A 23,027-nucleotide genomic window follows, 5' to 3' on the forward strand; every position below is an offset into this window, starting at 1 on the left:
GTTTCCTCTTGGGTCAGGGATGTGGGCAGGGGTGGGCAGTGTTGGTGGTCTCTTCCGCTCTGCAGCCTCAGGAGTGCCCACCCGACCAGGCAGTAAGGTATCTCTCCCACGGGTTCTGGGAGCAGAGAGCTGCTGCGGGCCGGGATCCGCGGGTGTGGGACTTCCCCAGGATAATTAAATATTATTATATTATGAATATTTGTCAATAATCTTAGCTATTGAAGTCAACAAGACAGATAAAGACATTGGCATGTGGATGGAAGGCAAGGTAGGGGAGGAAGGAGCACTATTTCTTCTTTTTATGATGTTTGTTAAGGCCAATTGTATACTTTTACTATTAATGATGCAAGCATGTCTTATGTGTAACCTGAAACTAAGATGAGTAACTGTTCAGAGATCCTAACTATGGTTTGGGGATCAATGTATTAGTCGGGCTGTCTATGAGAACATAAATGATTGAATATAGTCTACGTGATATAGTGTTGGCAGGTCAATAACAACTGTCTCACATCTTCAAGGGATGTTTCAGCAAAAAAAAAAAAAGCAGAAAGATTTGTTAGCAAGATTGAAAGCAAGGAGGCAAAAGTGTGGTCTGACTCACATTTAAGATTGTTCTTCCTTCACATAATCTTATCAGGAAAATCCTTCATAGGTATGCCCAGTACTTTCTTCATTCTTATTGATTCCAAAATTAGTCAAGTTGAGAACCAAAATGAATCATCACAGTAACGGTTGTAATGTTGTCATTGTGTAAGAAACAACAACAAAAACAAACAAAGAAAAACAGAAAACCCTCTGGAAATTCTTTGAAGGTATAAATAGAGTATATCACGCCTTGGTCCTTAACCTCTGATGAGATTCCACTGGACAGTCAGCATTATGCTGCTGCCCATCATATGAGACCGTCACACTGAAATAAGAGCCTCCAGACCCTATTTGAGTGGCCAATGAACCTTGATCAAACTGAAGATGTCTAAAAAGATAAATATTTTTATTACTTTATGGTGCTTTCTGTGACAGCTGTTTGTTCAGCCAAGCATTTGATACATATAAAAAGGAGATTAGTATGGAAAAATAGTCGACTATTTAAAATGAATATTGGGAGAAGGTAGAGAGCCTTGGAAGAATCTCTAGTGGTACTGTCTCATGGTTCTCAAGCAGATCTTTGTAAGAGTTTAAAGAAAATAAAGAGGATTTATTTGCTTACTTGTTTTGTTATTTTATCTAGAAAGAAATTGATCTTCACTATATAGTCATTAAAAGTTTAGCAACAGTCTTTCTTGAAACTATGAAGAAAATGCCCTGGACGCTGACCTCATAGGTAGCAATGAATATCCTAGTAAGAGCACCAGTGGAAGGGAAGCCCTTGGTCCTGCTAAGACTGAACCCCCAGTGAACGTGATTGTTGGGGGAGGGGTGGCAATGGGGGAGGGGTGGGGAGGGGAACACCCATAAAGAAGGGGGAGGGGAGGGTTAGGGGATGTTTGCCCAGAAACCGGGAAAGGGAATAACACTCGAAATGTAAATAAGAAATACTCAAGTTAATAAAAAAAAAAACTAAAATAAAAAAATAAATAAATAAAAAAGAAAAAAAATAAAGCCAAAAAAAAGAAAATGCAAAATGAATTATTCTGATTGGGCAACTAAAATAAAAAGATTTTAAGTTAGTTGAGAGAGCCGTATGACATTTTTGATTGCCTATGATGAAACAGAATGACCTAAAGGACCCTTGCAAACATCAGAACCAATACCACCCAAGTTAGAAAATAAACTCTTCACCACTCTTTGCTTTTCCAGCTTAGAAAGTTAGTCTCAGATTAGGAAAGGGCCTGAGAGAGAAAGTAGAAGAAATGTGAGATTATGTGCTTCATTGTCTTAGAACAATGGAGATATTGTCTCAGCGGATCATTCAGAAATACACTGTAAAAATGGAGACATCAGGGAATGATGACTTTGCTGATATTAAACACTAACACCTTTCAAAGTTTTCTCACAAAATATGGTTTTCCATATTCAGTGAGTTGCTTAGGACTTTTCTTAAGCCATAAGGCCTTACCTACAGTTTGCAGAGAACAATCCATATTAATGGGAAAAGCCTATGTTGTTTCAGGATTCTCATGGACCCCTTTTCCCTAAAACCAAACCAGATCTAAAGTATTTCTAGAAATAGAGACTTCACTCATTGATGAGAGATATCCAATTGGAGCTTTCTCTTCCTCATTATTTGCTGATTTTATTTAGATTACTCTTTTGTTGAAGAATTGAAAATATTATTATTGAGAGTTATCAATGATCAGTGATTATTGATTAAAATTTGATTTGCTGATCTGGGGCTATGTATTGTGTTTTTATGGGTGTGGTTCACCTCTGAATGTTTAGGTTTTCCTTCTATCTTGATTTATAGGTACATACCACTTAAATTTGTTTTTATGTGCAATGTTTTTTTCACTGTCTATTTATCCTGACTAAATGTTTTGTTGAGTGTAATAATCTACATGGGTATCTGTTGTCTTTTAGAGTTTATAAAATATCCATCCAGACCCTTTCAGATGTTAGAATAACTCAAATGGGTCTGCCTTCATTTTATTTAATTTTTTCATTCTTTAATCTTTTTCTTCAGTCTAGACTTTATCCCCCTTCCATTCCAACCTCTGACTCTTTCACATCCCACACCACCTATCCCCCTAGATGTCTGTATCCTTTCCATCCCACCAGTCTTTATATTTCCTGGGGCTCCAAGTCTCTCAAGGGTTAGGTCTACCTTCTCTGACAGTCCTATCAAGACTCACCTATTAAGAACGATGACATGAGTTTTACAGGCAAATGAATGGAACTAGAAAATATCCAGAGTGAGGTAATTCAAACACAAAATGATATGCATGGTATGTACTCCCTAATAAGTGCATATTAGCCAAAAATTACAGAATTCCCAGGATACAATCCACACAATTCAAAATGGGTCTGCATATATATTTTATTTTTCACCCTCGCAGCTTTTAATATACTTTCTTTTGCACAATTGGTGATTTGATTATTATGTGTTGTGAGGAATTTCTGTTCTGGTCCAGTCTATTTGGTGTTCTGTGTGCTTCCTTCACCTTTATAGACATGCCCTTCTTTAAGTTAGGCAATTTTTCTTCTATGATTTTGTTGGGAATAAATTTGTTGTGCCTTTGACCTATATCTCTTCTCCTTATCTATCACTATTACACTATTATTAATAAATTTGCTCTTTTCATAGTGTCACAGATATCCTGGATGTTTTAATGCCTAAAGGTCTTCTTAGATTTAACTTTTTTATGGTGATATTCATTTTCTTTAATATCTTGTCTGCAATGCCTGAGATTCCTTCTCTCTCTCTCCCTCTCTCTCTCCCTCTCTTTCCCGCCCCCCCTCTCTCAGTGAGGCATACAAGTGATTTACATTTATGAGTTCATAAATTTTTCATTACTAATTTTAACTCAGCTTGGTGTTCCTTAGTGATTATATTTCCACTTTCTGATATTGAACTATTTTCTTTATTCCATTCTATTGTGTTTTCATAGATTTCATTAATGGATTTATTTGGATCCTCTTTAATGTCCTTGAACACATTCATAATAGCTATTTTAAAGTCATTGTCTGTTTTTCTGATCTATTGAATTTCTCATGGCCTGCTATAGTAAGGCTTGCAAGGCTAAAATGAAGACCTATTGTATTCTGGCAAGTAATTATTTTATTTTTACCCTGGAATCTTGGCATATTGGTTTGGAATGGTTCTAATTCTAAGGGCTCACATTTTGTCTTTGTCTTTGTTGGGTGCTTTTCTGTTTCTTGGTTTCTGTTGACTTCTCTGGATCTTACGAGAGAGTGGTGCCTAAGGGTTGCCTGCTAGGGATTGCTTCATAGTTCTGAGTCCCTGGCAACTCTGACCACTAGGGCTCCAGGGCAGAATTTATTTCTATGAATTAGGAAATGACCGGAAGAAAAAGGATACACTCGAAGGCTGGGTTGGGGAGATGAGATGGTTTATAAAAAGGAGGAAATCTCAGGCTGCCATGAGGGGTAGTGGAGTCCCCAGGGAGTGAGGGAAGAGGAGAACTGTAGGCCTTGGTTAAGTGATCTCCTACAGTGTAGGTATAAGACTGGGGACTGGGTTTTTAAGAACAAAAGAAAAAACCAAAGGTACCTACCTGATTCCTTGGCTGTTATGGTTACCAGGTTACCAACAAGAGATTGGGATGACATCAGGAAGGAGGACTATAGGAGAAGATCTCTGTAATCCCTTGAGAGTGGGAGTAGTGAGGAAGGGGGAATTACAATGTGTGGTCAGCTACAAATCTGGGTATAAATCAGAGGAATTAGAAATGGGAATTGGAAAGATAATGAAAATTGGCTCCCATATGCCCTGGTCAGCATAGCCAGCAGATTTTCAGGGAGAGAATGTTTCTGCTGTTGGTGAATGAAACAAATGGAGCACATTTAAAAATCTCAGAAATGTATTAATAAGTATTTCCCATGGCAATACGATATTTAGCCCAAGCCTGAAAATTATTTGTATGCTTCTCTTTTGTGTAATGGAATAGATTATTCATTAGTTTATATAAAATTGGATTTTATAGCCAGGTGTGGTGTTACTAAAACCATAGCACTGCACACCTTTACTTGTAGTACTAATGGTCAGATGCAGGGGGATTTCTATCAGTTTCAAGCCGTATCATCTTCAGAATGCGTTCCAGGCTAATTTGGACTACATGGTGAGATCTTGTCTAGTTTATGTAGAGATATAGTTTTCATTTCTGGAGAGACTCTCAGCAGCTAAGCACTTGCTACACAAGCATGAGAATTAGAGTTCAAATCCTCAGAACACAGATAAATGCTTGAAATATGTATTGACCCACTTATATTTCCAGCCTCAGAAAGCAGAGACAAAGAGTTTAAAATGTAAGAGATGACTAAGAGAGGAGATAATCAGATAATGAGAAACCAGCTGGAAATAAAGAAGAAATCTGGGAGTTGCCTTTCTGTATCATCTTTCTTCATCAAATATTTTTAGAGCATCTTTGAACTCTAGACCACTGGACTAGTCTCAGGAAAACATACATTGTTTAATTTTACTTTCTGAATAATGCATTTCTGCTTATCCATAAATTGTACTTCTTCTCACATACGTATTCCATTCTTGTTTTTAAGGCCTGCACACTTACTACTAATGCCTTGATCACATTCACTTTATCCCTTTAAAATGCAAAACTAAGTTAAAAGTGTGCACCCAGCATTTCTGCTAAATGATAGCAATCTGGTCTAGGAACAAGCACAGTGACACAAAGAAGGAAATGAAAAATATTACAGGATATGGAAGAAAGGGTAAAAGAATAATAAAACAGTGGGTTTTAAAGACAGTTTGCAGAAAGATTTTCAAACAAAATCCTAACAGAAAGTCCATACTATGCAAAAAGTTAGATGAGTTTTTAAGATTTATTTTTGTTTTTATTTCTACATATACATATATAGATATATGTATATCTATATATGGATGATGAAAGAGGCCAGAATAGTGTGTTGTATCTCCTGGGACTGAAGTCGCCAGCCATTGTGAGTTTATTTGGTCACATACCCTGAATATCTTCTGGTTTACTATGCCAAATACACAGGGGAACCTCTGGATTATATGATCTCCATAAACTGCTCTCTTTTAGTCTTCACTTTCTGAGTAATGGGCAATTGCTACTCAAGAGAAGAGTAAGCCAAAGTTGAAATGAGTTTGGCAAAGTCTCACAACTTGGGAAAATAATCATCAATTTGCTTAAGACATTTCAAAGATTCTAAAAGAGACTCTGAATCCCCAAAAAAGCACCCATCTGCCCCCTGACATCTGTGAGTAGAAAATGCATCACATTAGAAATAGTTTAATTGACATAAAATTCAACAGGGTTTACACAGAGCCAATCCTTTCAAGCCCATCTTGATCTCTTTGCTGACAGACTAACGGATTGTTTGTGACAGGGTCCCAGAAGACAGAATTGAACTCTACTGATGAAATAGTCATGGGCTCTTGAAGTTGTATATCCTCCATATGGGGCCAGATGGAATGATGCTTGGAATAGAATTTATTTCAGTCATAATGCACATGATATCATTTATGAAAGCACTGTCAGTCCAATTGATGTTTCCTTATATTTGCTTCAAGAATGTGACCTCTGTATAGTCTTATCTGTGCTTAAAAATGTTTTGTGTACACAAACAGACTGGGTAAACCAAGAGTGCAGGGAAACATGTTAAGACACAGAAGAATTCCAAATGTCCCAATAGGCTAAGAGAAGAGATCCTTGTATTTTTATTTAATCTAACAAAAAAAAAATCAATGTATTTTCTCTATTCACACTAATTACTATAAAGACTGGGGAATGTCAAAAGACTGTTATTGCTTTCATTGGGGAGTGGAGTTGAATGTGTGTTACCTAATGATGACCCACCCTCGTCATTTTTTACTTTTGTCTATCTATATCCAACTTTAAGAAATCATTAATAAAATAAGGATTTTAAAGACAGGACAATGGTCAAGAACACTTTCTTGACTTGAAGAAGATCTGGGTTTAGTTCCCAGCACCCACAGTGGCAGCTCAAAGCAGTCTGTCATTTGCAGCTCCAGAGTCTCCAGAGTCCTCTTCTTCTCTCCACAGAAATCAGAAACACATCTGGTACACGAAATACACATAAAGGCAAAACATTTATAAAATAAAATGAAAATAAATAAATCTCTAAGAACAAATGTAATATTTTATATTCAATAAAAGGGAAAGCAGAATATGGTTATAATATGAACACAAGTTCTTGAAACATCAAAACTATAAAATATGATCTGGGGACAAGATAGATGAATAGATAGATGATAGGTGGGTAGATAGATAAATAATACATGCACATACATACATACATACATACATACATACATACATGTATAAGCAGGCATACAGACATCTAAAAGCTGTAAGCATGAAATAATAACTTATTAAGGTCTCTGAGTAGTACTGGATGAATATGAAGTGCAGCATGGTATATGGTAGGAGGTACATACTACATGAAACTATGCATGTAGACTGTGTTCAAATAATTCCTTCCTTTGAACTTTTGCTTTTATTTACAAATATACACGTATGGCCTTACTTTTAAATTTAATAAAGGCAGTAAATGAAAATCATTTGATAAGTTTTGGGATATCAAAAAACCAGAGTAGCTGTCTGTGAAGATGATTCAGTCAGTGAAGTATTTGCTGCTGTGTGAGCAATAGTCCCTGACTTCCTTCCCAAGATCTCATGTACAAAAGTCCTTTGGTGGCATAAATTTGCAATCCTAGCACTGGGTCCTACAGGTAAACCTAGATCCTTGAGGCTTCATGGCCAGCCTCAGACAAGGGCACCGATGAGAGACCAATGAGAGATAATATTCTTACAAAATAATAGTAAGGTGGATAGTCCTTAAGAAATGAAGTCAAAGACAGTCTTTGGCCTCCACCTGCACTTTTTATGTTATGACATTCCCTTTTTCCGCTCATTTATACACAAACATTCACACACATACACTAAAGAAAGAGAAACTGTAGCACATTGATAGCAAATAAACATTTCGCAAATTTTGTTAGGGCTAGATTTAAAAACTCCAACAAGATTACAGTGTTACTGAGATTGGAGTTACAGAACCAAGGATTTATATTTCCTACTCAAGATTTCCTCTGCCAGAGGCTGAAGCTAAACTCTGACTCTACTAAAGACATGTTTCTGTAACATCTTTGGCTCCATATCATAGGAGAAACTGTCTGACCTATGGAGTAGACAATGCTTCACATAGATTGTCCTATAAGGCACCGCCATGTGAAGTCTTCTGGGGAACCAGTGGTCTCTTTCAAGTCAAGCACTGTGCCTCATCTTGTTGGAAAAATAATTGTGAATACAGCAATAGTTCAGAGATATATGAACCATGAGGGCATACATATGGCTATATTCAGGATGATAGCCAATAAAGTTATTTTATGATCTCAAAATCGGTCTTTTCATGAAGTCAGTACCATGCAGCTATATGAACACATTTTGGCTCCTGTTGTTACATAAAGTTGTAAACATGTAGAGTTAATGAAGGTTGAGTGTAATCATTAATACATTAATAAAGGAACACTTACCCACATATATAATCACAGCATCTCTCTGGTAAATGCATTTGTGAAATCAAGAAGGTAGTAAATGATAAATGATCTCTTCTGTCTCTACTTTTGAAGAATGGTTCACTCCATGGCTATAGAGAGCATCTCTACATTCCACTGCCGTACCTGAAGTCAGCTCTGTTTCAATATTACAGGTATACAAGGTCACATATAGTACATTTTGTTTTCTAGTGAGTGAATTCAATGAAACACTAAAGTCTTGAGGGCTGTTAGAAAATGTTGCCTGTTCTAATTTTCTCAAGATGTTTAAAAATGTAATCTTAAACCAAAAAAAAAAATTTACTGATAAGCAACTTTATTCCATTTTTTGTCTTACTGAAGATGATACAGATTGCTTGGTGTAATTATACCACAGAATAGTTAACACAAAGCTATGTGTGTGTTTCTAATAACATATGGATTATGCTGATATAACCTTCTATCATAGCTGATGTTACTCCTTTTTTTTTTCTGTCTCCTTTATTAAAAAATGTTAAAATATACATATAGTCTAAATATTGGAGTATGTCACTTCCAATGGAATCTAATTAATGCATAGAACTGCTGACAGTCAGTCCTAGGCTGTCAGAACAATATTCAAAATTTCAACATTCTATGAACCTGGCAGAACTAAGAAAATCTGAGTCATTGACTCAGATGCGTATAACATCTGCATCCTCATGATGTGAGATGGAGCTGGATTTCAGGGAAGGAAGTGCTGTGATTGTTAAAATAATGTCAGTCTTGACCTAACTTTACCTGTCAAGCTGGTTTCATTAATGCACCAATGTTACAAAATCCATTGCTACACTTTTTACGAATTTAACCTTCTGCTAGGTAAGAGACTCAGAATTGCATAGTTAGGTTTTAGTGTCTCCTAGCAATACTTTCCAAATTGAAGCTTGGTCTAATTAAAGGTGGAGTTGATAGCATATCTTCACTGTCACCTTGGAGGAGATGACAAGGAGGGTTACATATACAAGCTCTCGCAGATATGAATGTTAAGGTTAAATTAGGAAAAGCAAAGATATTCCATGATTCCAATAAATTTAAGGTTATTTCTGTTGGAGGGAGTTTGGGTAGGAGTGAATAGTACCACTGTATTTACCTGTACAGTTTTGATGTTCTAAGAAGAAACTATGACTATTTAAATGTCTCAGATAGTTAAGGAATGAGATGACTAATTGATACCTTTTGATAATGGGGAAATGGATATTTTGGAAAAGAACAAAGGAAACAATATTATTTATTTTGTCACAGTAGTTTACGTTGACCTTATACATGCTAGATGACCACTGTTACTGCAGAGTATATTTTTTGTCATTATTTTTTGATTTTCTAATTTGTGTACTTCATTTTGAAATACTATCTCTTTAAGTTGTCAAGTATGTTCATGAAATTTTTTTGTAAACTTGTTAGGTCTTTAATTTGCTATTCTTTTCCTCAGCAACCCCAGTGGCTGGACAAGCAAATCTTGAAAGAATACTACTTAATATCCCAGCAGAGAGAATTATTTTGTGTAAGATTTCTATGGACACACTTCATTAAGAGGTGTAGTTTACTTCATTGTAGGATTAAGTTTGAGGCCTCAAAGCCTCTGAAACAAAATGAAGTTCCTCAGAAATAGTTACAACTAACAAAATAAAAACGAACAACAACAACAAAAAAAAAAAACCCAAAAAATTCTTAAAACTGAATTAGAAGCATCCCCTGACAGAGCAAGAAGACACATGGGCTAAGAAACTCTTCTGGCATTGGAAAGTCTGAAGATTGTACTCAGAAGGCTTTCTTGCTCTAGTGTTTACTTGTTTAATAAAAAAGTACAATACTTTGAAAAATGTATTGCAAATACAGTGGTAGGTGGTCTACATTGCAGAAGACGGACTTTATTCCTAGAGGGAATGATATAACACAGGTTTTTGTCTTTTCTTATTAAAATGTATTTAAAAATTTAGTGATTATGCAACTACTGAATTTTATATTATGAGAGGGTTTTTAATGCTACATTTACCATACATCTGAAGCAACCTATCAATTTTGAGTCTGCTTTGAGAGCTGTATGAATAGAAACTCCTACTGAGCATTCTTGTTATATTTTCAATGAGCATTTTAGCATTTACTGAATAATAATGCTGTTCTTTCCTAGCTTTAGATAGGATTAATAGTTAACACACTGGATTATGTGTGGTCAGTTTAGACAATCAAGATCCAAGATGAAAGTTGTCAGGGGAATAATCGCTTAATGACACATAATAATTCATGTTTGCTTCAGTGGCTGATGCTCTCAGAAAATACTAGTCCCCAGGAAGAGAAGATAAAATACTATTTTTGGCACAGTTTTTCCACCCAAATTATGAAGAGAAATCCTAACCTTTGATGTTATTGAAAGATGAAAATTGGAAAATATGTAAAACAATAAGAATGGTTATCATAACATATAAACTACTAAAAGAAATATAGAATAAAAATGAAAATATCATTCAGATTAAATATCACCATGTTGATTTTTCTGTCATAAAAGTCTGTTTTCTTTATAAGTTTATACTATGCATGGGATAGACCTATATTATATAAGCTAAAAATTGGGAAGAGAGGGATATGAAGGAAAGGCACACTGACCTGAAAATAAAACATGAATCCATAGAAGCTAATAATGATATTCAATGAAAATACAGATAATTACTTGTTTTAAAAAGTGCACACTGGAGAACAGTCAACTGGAATACTTTATCATGCCTATAATTAACCTGAAAAGGCAAAATAATGGAGAAAAGAAGAAAGGAAAGAAAACACTGAAATACAGACATATTGCAGAATATGGATAGAGAGCTTCATTTTAAATTATCTTGAAAAGATTCTGAAATCACATATAGATTTTTTTTCAGGGAAAAGGAACAACAGACTGATGAATGTTGTATACTGAGTTTCCTATTTTCCACAGTCCACACTGACAGGATGCCATGTGTGAGTTCTATTCCTAATGTATTTTCACAGGTAGTCTTTAGTTCAAATTGTAATTGGTATCTCTCATTAGCACTTTAAGGTCAAAGTTTAAGAATATCTGCAATACAGAAAGCACATACCTATGCTTGACATAATTCTGAGCAAAAGAAGTCTATATTGCCATGCTTTGTTTTGAAAGCATTTACCCAGCATTCTTACATCTCTTCAGGCACATCTTTTTTAAATTACATATTCTCCCTGTAAAGAAGTAGTTGAAGTTCAAGAAATAAGAAGTCATTCTTAGGAAGTTTTCATAGTATTTGAATGTTAGTGTAAAGTACAACTGCATAAATTTTTATGTGACTGACTTTCTAACCCATTCCCCATGTATTTATCAGTTTTACAAAAAAAATACAATAGTAGGATTTAAAATGATATATGTTCTGGTTAGATTTTGTCAACTTGACACAAACCTAGACATATCTAGAAAAGGAAATCTTAGTTAAGGAATTTCCATCATGACATGGGCCAGTGATCATGTGTTTGTGGCATTTTCTTGATAAGAAATGGATGCAGGAGTTTCTAACACAATGTGAGTGATGCTATTCCAGGCAAACCAACCTGAATTTAATAAACAGGTAGATCATGAAGCCTGGGGATGCTAGCCAGTATGCACCGTTCCTCTGTGGTCGCTGCTTCAGTTACTGCTTCCAGGTTCCAGCCTTCAGTTTCTGCCCTGGCTTTCTCTCTTTAATGGCAGACTGGAACATGCAAAGTAAAATAAACCTTTTCCTGTTCCACTGTAGCTTTGGTGAATATTTTATTGCATCAAATAAAAACCAAACATGAACAATGTGTCACACTTTTGTCTGGAGAGAATTCCATGTAGTAACTCCACATGGGTTTAGGGAATCGTCCTTTGATGTAATTTAATTGGGCGATGTCATGCATATATCAGTTTGTGTAATAGCTGTTTAAATTTTTATGTGGATGAAAGAAGAGGGAACTGAAAAGAAACACTGTGAATACAAGTATCCTGAAGTCTTCGACATCAGACTAACATGCCAACAAATACTCATCACTCTGTGCATTCCTCAACAATGGTTAGTTTGTTGACTTTATGTACAGATTAAATCCTCATGATAGAACAAACAGTGAAAGCAGATGGCTTAGTCATTAATATCTAGAGCTTGCTGTACAATGGAACAGCAGTAGGAGGTCACAGTTCTATACAGAGTGTGCCTCTCCCTTCTTTCCAAGGCTTTAAACATTACAAAATACCATTCAATAACACTCATACTTTTAAACTTGAAATATTAATTAAAGAAATATCATTTTATTGTTGAGGATAGTTTTTGCTATCCTGGTTTTTTTGTTATTGCAGATGAATTTGCAAATTTTTCTGTCTAACTCTGTGAAGAATTGGGTTGGAATTTTGATGGGGATTGCATTGAATCTGTATATCACTTTCAGTAAAATGGCCATTTTTACTATATAATCCTGCCAATCCATGAGCATGGGAGATCTTTCCATCTTCTGAGGTCTTCTTCAATTTCTTTCTTCAGAGGCTTCCGGGGGAACCACTATCCCTGAACTCAAGCAGTATTACAGAGCAATAGTGATAAAAAGTGTATGGTATTGGTACAGAGACAGACAGATAGAGCAGTGGAATAGAATTGAAGACCCAGAAATGAACCCACACACCTATGGTCACTTGATTTTTGACAAAGGAGCCAAAACCATCCAATGGAAAAAAGATAGCATTTTCAGCAAATGGTGCTGGTTCAACTGGAGGTCAACATGTAGAAGAATGCAGATCGATCCATGCTTATCACCCTGTACAAAGCTTAAGTCCAAGTGGATCAAGGACCTCCACATCAAACCAGACACACTCAAACTAATAGAAGAAAAACTAGGGAAGCATCTGGAACACATGGGCACTGGAAAAAATTTCCTGAACAAAACACCAATGGCTTATGCTCTAAGATCAAGAATCGACAAATGGGATCTCATAAAACTACAAAGCTTCTGTAAGGAAAAGGACACTGTAGTTAGGACAAAATGGCAACTAACAGATTAGGAAAAGATTTTTACCAATTCTACAATGGATAGAGGGCTTATATCCAAAATGTAAAAAGAATTCACAAAGTTAGACTACAGGGAGGCAAATAACCCTATTAAAAATGGGGTTCAGAGCTAAACAAAGAATTCAGAGCTGAGGAATGCCGAATGGCTGAGAAGCACCTAAAGAAATGTTCAACATCTTTAGTCATGAGGGAAATGCAAATCAAAACAACCCTGAGATTCCACCTCACACCAGTCAGATTGACTAAGATCAAAAACTCCGGCGACAGCAGATAATGGCAAGGATATGGAGAAAGAGGTACACTCCTCCATTGTTGGTAGGATTGCAGACTGGTACAAATGTTCTGGAAATCAGTCTGGAGGTTCCTCAGAAAATTGGACATTGAACTACCTGAGGACCCAGTTATAACTCTCTTGGGCATAAATCCAAAAGATGCCCCAACATATAACAAAGACAATGCTCCACTATGTTCATAGCAGCCTTATTTATAATAGCCAGAAGCTGTAAAGAACCCAGATGCCCTTCAACAGAGGAATGGATACAGAAAATGTGGTACATCTAAACAATGAAATATTACTCAGCTATCAAAAACAATGACTTTATTAAATTCATAGGCAAATGGAGGGAACTGGAAAATATCATCCTGAGTGAGGTAACCCAATCACAGAAAAACACACATGGTATGCACTCATTGATTAGTGGCTATTAGCCCAAATGCTTGAATTATCCTAGATGCACATAACACATGAAACTCAAGAAGGATGACCGAAATGCGAATGCTTGACCCCTTCTTTAAAAGGGGGACAAGAATACCCTTGGGAGGGAATAGGGAGGCAAAGTTTAGAACAGAGGCAGAGGAACACCCATTCAGAGCCTGCCCCACATGTGGCCCATACATATACAGCCACTAAAACTAGATAAGATGGATGAACCAAAGAAGTGCAGGCTGACAGGAACCAGATGTAGATCTCTCCTGAGAGACACAGCCAGAATACAGCAAATACGCGAATGCCAGCAGCAAACCACTGAACTGAGAATGGGACCCCGTTGAAGGATTCAGAGAAAGGACTGAAAGAGCTTGACAGGGCTTGAGAGCCCATATAAACAATAATGCTTACCAACCATAGCTTCCAGGGACTAAGTCACTACCCAAAGACTATACATGGACTGACCCTGGGCTCCAACTGCATAGGTAGCAATGAATAGCCTAGTAAGAGCACCATTGGAAGGGGAAGCCCTTGGTCCTGCCAAGACTGAACCCCCAGTGAACATGATTGTTGGGGGGAGGGAAACACCCATATAGAAGGGGAGGGGAGGGGCTAGGTCAGGGTGATGTTGTCCTGGAGACCGGGAAAGGGAATAACAATTTAAATGTAAATAAGAAATACCCAATTCAATAAAGATGGAGACAATAAAAAAAGAAAAAAAAAGAAAAAAAAGAAATATCCTTTGTTTAATTCACTCAATATAATACATTAATGCCAAATTACATTTTGTCTAATAAGGTCTTATTGATAATTATGTCATAGATATCCTATGAAGAGAAATGTACATTGGTATAAATATATTAAAGGAATGAGCAGTAACAAAAATGCATTATTTCTTTTTTACTTTTTCCAAGTTACCATTTCTTCATTTTATGTATTTGGGTAGTTTACCTGCATTATTTTTGTACCACACACATGTACTATCTGCAGAAGACACCAGAAGAGGGATCCCCTAGAATTGGAGTCACAAACCATTGCTAACTTCTGGGGATTTAACACGGGACCTCTGAAAGAACAGCCAGGTTTGAGCCAAGTCTCATGCTCCACTTAAGTATTTCATTATTTATTATTGTTTAAGAAATATTTCTGAGGCAGTGTCTTAAAATTTAATTCATGCTCTCTTTAAGTCTTCAATCCTTGTCTCAATTTCCTACTGGGTAGGAATATAGGAGTATAAAACACTGAATTCCAGAGTGTTTTAATCATCAGGTACAGCGTTTTAAATTTACCAGACACTTTATAAAGATTCTATAGCATTTCTTATTAATAGAGTGAGCTTTATGTCATTCATTGTTATCTGTACAATGAATGCTATTATGATTTCCAAAGTTACCCAAGTTGTAGCTTAAAGTGTAAATAAATGTGTACCTTTGGCTTTAAGTCGAATCTAAATTGCATAGCAGATGAAAACTGAACAACTGATAGTGGCCATAAGAAGGCAGGGTATTCCAAACTACACAAGAAACAGCAAGTCCCTGGGGAAGGTTCAGGGAAACTTAATAAGAACATTGGCAAAGATTAAAGAAGAAGATATGAATAGGGTGTTGTGAGAGCACAGTGCAATATCACACTGTGGTACCATTCATAAACTTGACCCTCTTACAGTCCACATGTGTACCCTTGATGTTTTCAAATCCCTTTGTATATAAAGATCTTCATAAATCCAAGTGGTTATTTTTAAAAGTGAACCTAAATAGTACACTTCAATGCTTTGAAGTAAGGAAGCTAAGCTTTAAGTAGGCTTACTTATCTAGATAAAAATTCCCAAAGGGCAGAGTCATTTCAGAACACATGAGAAGGAAGAAAGGCACAGTTTGAGAAAGCATATTTAAATTCATATTCTATTTATTGTGTTTGTTCACAGTATTGATATTATTTTATTGTCATATTACAATATACCTAATTTAAGTAAACATAATTGTATTTATGTAACTCGATGACTTTAAATAACAGCATTATTGAAGGGAAACTGACACCATAACATGACTGCAGTTTAGATTTGGAGCTTATGTGTTGACATATTTATAACCTCATATGATTATTACTCTACTCATGGCAATGAGCACACTTCTCACCTTCAAAGCTTTCCTGTTTTTCATCTGTATTCTGTTCCTCTTTCACGTTTCTATTCTAGAATGCACTTTTCTAATGCACATATTTTGGTAAAGTGTGTCTATGTTACTTTACATTTTTCAAAATTCATTGTAAAGGAAATCATGCCACATGACCTTATTTCTTCTTCAGCTGTTTTTATTTCATGTAACAGTTGTAATTTGAATGAGAACTATATTCTCTATGCTTGCATGTTTAAATACTTAGGCCTCCACTGGTGGCACCATTTTAAAAAGTTGTGGCACCCTATACTCCATTTTTAATTGGGTTATTTGGATTGGATTTTACTTCTCTATCATATGTAGAGTTGGAAAAGAAGATCCTTTGCTAATGTGTAGACTGCTATTTTGTCTTATCGACATTGATCTTTGCCATAGAGAAGTTTTGCAGTTTCATAAGATCCCTTTATCTATTTTTGATCTTAAAGCCTAAGCCATTTATGTTCTGTCCAGGAAATTGTCTCCTCTACCAATGTGCTCAAACATATTTCCTACTTTCTCTTCTATGAGATTTCGTGTATCCAGTTTTATGTTGAGGTTCTTGATCCACTGGACTTGAGTTTTGTTCAGGATGATACATGTGGATCTATTTTAATCCTTCTACATGTAGACATCCAGTTAGATTAGCATCATTTGTTGGAATTGCTTTCTTTTTGATATTATATGGTTTTAGCTACTTTATCAAAATCAAGTGTCCATTGTTCTATGTGTTTATCTTTTGGTCTTTCATTTGATTTCATGGCCATGAAAATGAATGGAAATCTGCAACTGACTGGGTCAAGGATGTGGGGACTATCTTCAGGAGGAAACGGAGAATTGTAATAAGGGAGGCACCCAAGAATCAATGGGAGTAACCTTAGTTGTATCTTACTACATTGCGGGAATGACACCTAAAATGGCTACCTCTTATAGCTAGGTGCAAATTCTAATGGAGTGATAGAGACACCAAACCACCCACAACAATTCTAACCCCAATTTTTTTCTGTCTACAGAATGTACAGACAATGTGGATGAAGCAGAGACTGAGAAAATGACCAACCAATAACTAGACAAACTTGACACCCATCCTCTGGGCAAACACAAATCCCTGACACTATTAATGACGCTCTGTTGTGCTTGCAGACAGGGACATTTTGTCCTTTAAGAGGCTCTACCCATCAGCTGACATTCAGATACAGATTCCCAGAGTCAAACAGTGGATGGAGTTTGGGGACTCTAATGGAATAATAGGAAGAAGGACGGCTGGTCCTGAAGGGATAGGAGATCCACAGGAAGACCAACAAAGTCAACTAACCTGGACCCTTGGAGATCATGAGGTCTGAACCACCAACCAAAGAACATATAGAGGCTTAACCTAGCACTCCCAACACATATGCTGCAGATGTACAGCTTGGTTTTCATGTGGATACAGAAAAATTGGAGTTGGCACTAGCCCAAAATGTATTGCCTTCTGTCATATACCCAAAAGATGATACAACATAAAACAAGGACACGTGCTCCACTATGTTCATAGCAGCCTTATTTATAATAACCAGAAGCTGGAAAGAACCCACATGTCCTTCAATAGAGGAATGGATACAGAAAATGTGGTACATTTACACAATTAAGTACTACTCAACTATTAAAAACAATGACTACATTAAATTCTTAGGCAAATGGATGGAACTAGAAAATATCATTCTGATTGAGGTAGCCCATTCACAAAAGAACACACATGGTATGCACTCACTGATAAGTGGATATTAGCCAAAAAGCTCAGAATACCCTAGATACAATTCATAGACCATATCAAGGTCAAGAAGGAAGAAAAAAATGTGCTTTAGTCCTTCTTAGACAAAGAGTGGAGCCTAAACTGAAAGAAAGGCCATCCAGAGGCTGCCCTCCCCATCCTGGGGATCCATCTCATATGTTACCACCAAACCAGTTACTAATGCTCATGCCAAGAAGTGCTTGCTGACAGGAACCTGATATCGATGTCTCCTGAGAGGCTCTTCCAGAGCCTTACTGATACAGATGAGGATTCTTGCAGCTAACCATCAGAGTGAGCACGGGGACCACAATGGAGGAGTTAGAGAAAGGACTGAAGAAGTTGAAGGGGTTTGCAACCCCATAGGAATAACAACAATGTCAAACAACCAGACTCTCCAGAGCTTCCAGGTACTAAATCACCAACCAAAGAGTATACACTGAGGGACCCATGGCTCCAGCTGCATAGTAACAGAGGGTGGTATTGTCTGGCTTCTATAGGAAGAGGAGCCCTTGGTCTTGTAAAGGCTCATTTCCTCAGTGTAGGGGAATGCCAGGATGGTGAGGTGGGAGTAGGTGGGTGGGAGAGGGAGTCCTCATTGAAGCAGTTGGAGAGGGAGGAACTGGAAAAGGGGATAACATTTGAAATGTAAATATACAAAATATTTAATAAAATGTGAAAAATTAAACAAAATTAAAAAAGAAAGAGAAAAAGAAAAAAATTTCAGTCTAAAAATTAAGTTGTGGAGCTTTACAAGATAGAATTGATGGGGAGGAGGGAGACCTTAGTTTTATAATCAGGGACCACTTCCTTTTCAGTCTGGTTCCTGAATATCTGTGCTACACTGTCATGCTCCTGCCGCCAACTCATGATAAATTGTACCCTTTGGGAAATATAAGCTGGAATAAACTATTTCTTATTATAGTTTGATTTTTAATTATTGCATATCCATTTTTAATTGTGTGAACATATGTGTGTGTACAGGTGTCATGGCACATGTGTGGATGTCAGAGAACAATTTTTTTTTACCCTATGCAATCAGGTATCAAACTCAGTTCCTCAGGCATGGCCACACACCTTTACCTACTGAGTCAACTCAACAGCCCTTTGTAGATATTTTATCAGAGCCACATGGTGTAAAGTAATCGAGACCAAAATGATTCCAAAATTTTATTATATTCAATATGTTTTTGAAATGTAATTATACATTTATGTTCACTGTAATATTTACATACATGTACAGAATATATTGTGTTCAGATTAAAATAATTTATTTTTCTAGATTTTAAAAATTCTAGTTCTGCAATAGCTGATGTATTTCTCTAAACTATATTCACACAATATAATAGAAAACTAGAATTTATTCTACCCAGATTGACACCAGGTATTTTGTCTTGCTTGATAAGCCAGCCTCCCTTGACCAACCATTCTCTAATACTTTCCAGCCTTGAGGAATTCCCTTTCTCTCTCATTTTAAGACTAACTCTTCAACCTTTTCATATATAAAGACAACAAAAAATACCCATCTTAAAGTTTTAACATAGTTGTATTATATTTCATGATAGTGTAGTCTATATTGATTCTACTATGGCTGGAAATGTATGTTGTCATAGAATTTGAGTATAACAACTAAGGTTCTATGTCTAAAGGATTTGGAGTACCGATACACTTCCTCTACCTTTAAGTAAATGAGGATGAAGGAGTCTATGGTAGGTGTTTTTCTAACTTTTAAGATGTTGAGAAGTGATAATTAATGAGCCTATACTAATTTACATTGTTTCCAGCTCTCCACATAAAATTTGCCTTTATAGTCACACTAATATGTTAATGTCTAAACTTATTGGCTTTTTTAATGTGTTGACAATGGTAAACTAAACAATTTGCCATGAACTTATTTGTCAGCGAAGTATTTTGGTTGATACTAGTCTGTTTTTGTATATTAAAATTATTTTTGAGTAACATATTTTCTGTTTTTGACTTAAATATGTTTATATTATGTATTATGTTACTGTTTTGTAGTCTCTTACTCATACTTTGATTTTATAAAGGAAGAGTGTATCCAGAAGCAAAACAAAATTTTAGAAAACAAATGGTGAAATTTTACTGGGCTTTCCAATTTAAAAGACTTAAATAAATAAGGGGTATTATTGGTGATATATTTTATGTAGAAAGGAATTGATAATTAATTTTTCTGCTGAAGAGGCTTATTGGGACAGTTATAGATTTCATGGGTAGTATGCTAGGGGTTCTGAAGAGAAAGTTTTCACTAAGGAAGAACTTTGAAAAAATAGAATATTTTGTTCTTCAAGTGTTGGAGTAGAGGAAGTTTTATCACACGTGATATTACCCAACCTGACATAAGCCAGAAGAGCAGGGAAGCTAGATAAGGACTAGGACAATAATTCAAAGATGCCTTGGAGATGAGCATAACAGAGGGATGGATAATGAAAAGAGTCCACAGTGGCCTTTGGTTTTCACCCTGTTTTGTAACTGGGGGGGAGAAAGGGAGACTTAGCTTTTTACAAGCTTCAAGGTCACAGAAGCTGCACTTTCAGAGAGCCTTTCTGGAGTTATGTAATGTTTAATGATTGCAACATACATGGATTCTGTGTCTGCCTATGGTTATTATGCTGTTTACGTTTCATTGTTAAATTCGTGTGTGTGTGTTTCTCTCTGTGTGTGTGTGTGTGTGTGTGTGTGTGTGTGTGCGCACGCCTGCACATGCTCATGCATGATTGTGCATGTGTGTGGATGGGAACAGGGACATTCTTGAGAATCCTCAGAAGGTATTGACTGATAGTCCACTGACCCTCTGGTCCCAGATAGAGCTTGAAGGCATGTCATATAAGTTTAAACTTGCTGATGTAACCTGTACCTCTAAAAGTATAAAAACTGCTTGTTTATAGGCATTTGGGGGTCTCTTTCTAGTCAATCACCAAGAGGGGCTGATTGAAGTGTGACTCGGATGCACGGGAAATTAGACCTCTTGCTTTTGAATCGAACACCATTCTCGTGCCTCACTTGGGGGATCTCCTGGTAGTTAAGCCTCACTTCGAGGCTTACAAAAGCATTGGATGCTCTTCCAGAGGACTTGAGGTTGACTCCAACTTCTGACATAGTGGCTCTTAATTGTATCTCCATTTCCAGGAGATCTTCAGGGCTCTGCTGGCAGTTCATACAAGTCATACAGGCATGTTAGCAGAGAAAAACACCCATAAACATCAAATAAAGATAGAGCTACATAATAAAACAAAACAACACCTTCTGCATGGGGCTTTAGGGATGGTTGAGTAAATATGACCTTCTGCTCATCCATGTGACCTAAGTTCATTTACCAGAACCAAAATGAAGCAGTTCACAACTGCCTCCAATTCAATCTCACAGAACTAACATCCTCTTTAAGATTCTTCAGGCACCTAAGAGGATGTGGCATACATTCCCAATTACATAAACATAAATAATAAAAATAAGTGAATTCCTTGTGCTGATAATTTTATTATATAACATCTCTGTAATGGTGCCATGGAGAACACTTCACGGTTTCAGGTAATAAATAAAAGTCCAGCTGTACTGTTGCAATTCAAATGACCCATTGAACATCATCTAGACAACTCTAAGCCAAAATGGTCCAATAAACTTAAATGTGCAAAATAACAAACCTGGATTATTTTTTTATTATGAACTTCCTTTCCAATTGGCAATGTGATTCAATTAAATAAACAAAGATAGTAAAATTGGGTTCTAAACATCTTTATTTTGCCCCCCATTTCCCCTCTATTTTATCTTTCTCTACTCTTTCTCATTCTGTCTGTCCCAATCTCCATTCTTCCTCTTCTTGCTACTAAATAACACCACATAACAAGCATATTGTCTCATTATTCACTGTTCTTGGACTCCACACATTCATCCCTTCCAATGAAGAACTAAACAGGAAATGTGTATGACCACTGACAGATTCATTAAGCTGAGTGACTCTGAAGGTATCCTAAAAATGTAAGAAATCTTTCGTGAATTCACTGTGTAGTCTTAGTTATTTTGAAATAAATTTTCTTTAGTTTTTAGTATGCTGAAATAGAGAAACAACAATATGTCATTGTCTGAAAAGTCTACACATATTTGAATAATACTACTACACAGCATGGGAGAAAGTACTCACACTGTATTTTCCTTTATAACAAGCTAATGGGTGCTTTGTTTTATCACTGAACAAGTGTAGGAACTATCAGAGGATAAATTAACCAAAGAAACAAAGGAAGGAAGAAGGAAGGAAGGAAGGAACGAACGAACGAAGGAAGGAAGGAGAGAAGGAAGGAAGGAAGGAAGGAAGAAAGAAAGAAAGAAAGAAAGAAAGAAAGAAAGAAAGAAAGAAAGAAAGAAAGAAAAGAAAAAAAAGAAAGAAGCAAACTGCTCCTTTTTTCCTTGTCTCAAATTCAACGGCTTTTCTGATTTAGTTTCCAACTATTAGAACTGATTGAAATTACTTATTGGCATTTCTTAGTGCTGTTGTATAAGCCCAATGAGCAGGTGTAATTGTGTTTGCTAGATCAATTCATCTATTGCATGATGCTTTGAAAATCTGCTCTGGTTACTAAACAACAGAAAATAGCCTGATTGTTTAATTATATCAGGTAAATCTATGTCTATTGATAGAATTAATCTATTGAAATTAAATAATAAATCTTACAAGTTAGACAGTCTTTCCAATTATCTAGATCCCTCCCCCAAAACTCTCATTTCAAATCAATGGACATAAATTCAACATCTATACAATCCACTAATAGAATCTTATCATTTTAATGTGTGTTAACATCTACATTACTGAAATTCTACCAAAGCATAAAAGACTGGCAATCACTGGCATAAATAATAATTTAATATCAATCCTAATGACAGTAACTGCTGCTTCTTTTTTTAAATTTTGTTTAATCTTTTTTTTATGTACTGCAGATTTATTCCCTTCTCAGTCCACCCTCTGATTGTTCCACTTCCCACATATTCTGTGGTTTTCATGAGGATGTGCCCACACCCATTCCCATCACACCAGTCCTCCTCACTCTCTGGACCTCCAGTCTCTTCTCTTGATGGTTAAGTGCATCTTCTCTGACTGAACACAAACAAGGTAGTCTGCTGCTGTCTATGTGTTGGGGGCCTCATATCAGGTGGTGTATGCAGCATGGTAGGTGGTCCAGTGTCTGCG

Source organism: Rattus rattus, chromosome 6 (assembly GCF_011064425.1).
Source record: "Rattus rattus isolate New Zealand chromosome 6, Rrattus_CSIRO_v1, whole genome shotgun sequence".
NCBI lineage: Eukaryota > Metazoa > Chordata > Mammalia > Rodentia > Muridae > Rattus > Rattus rattus.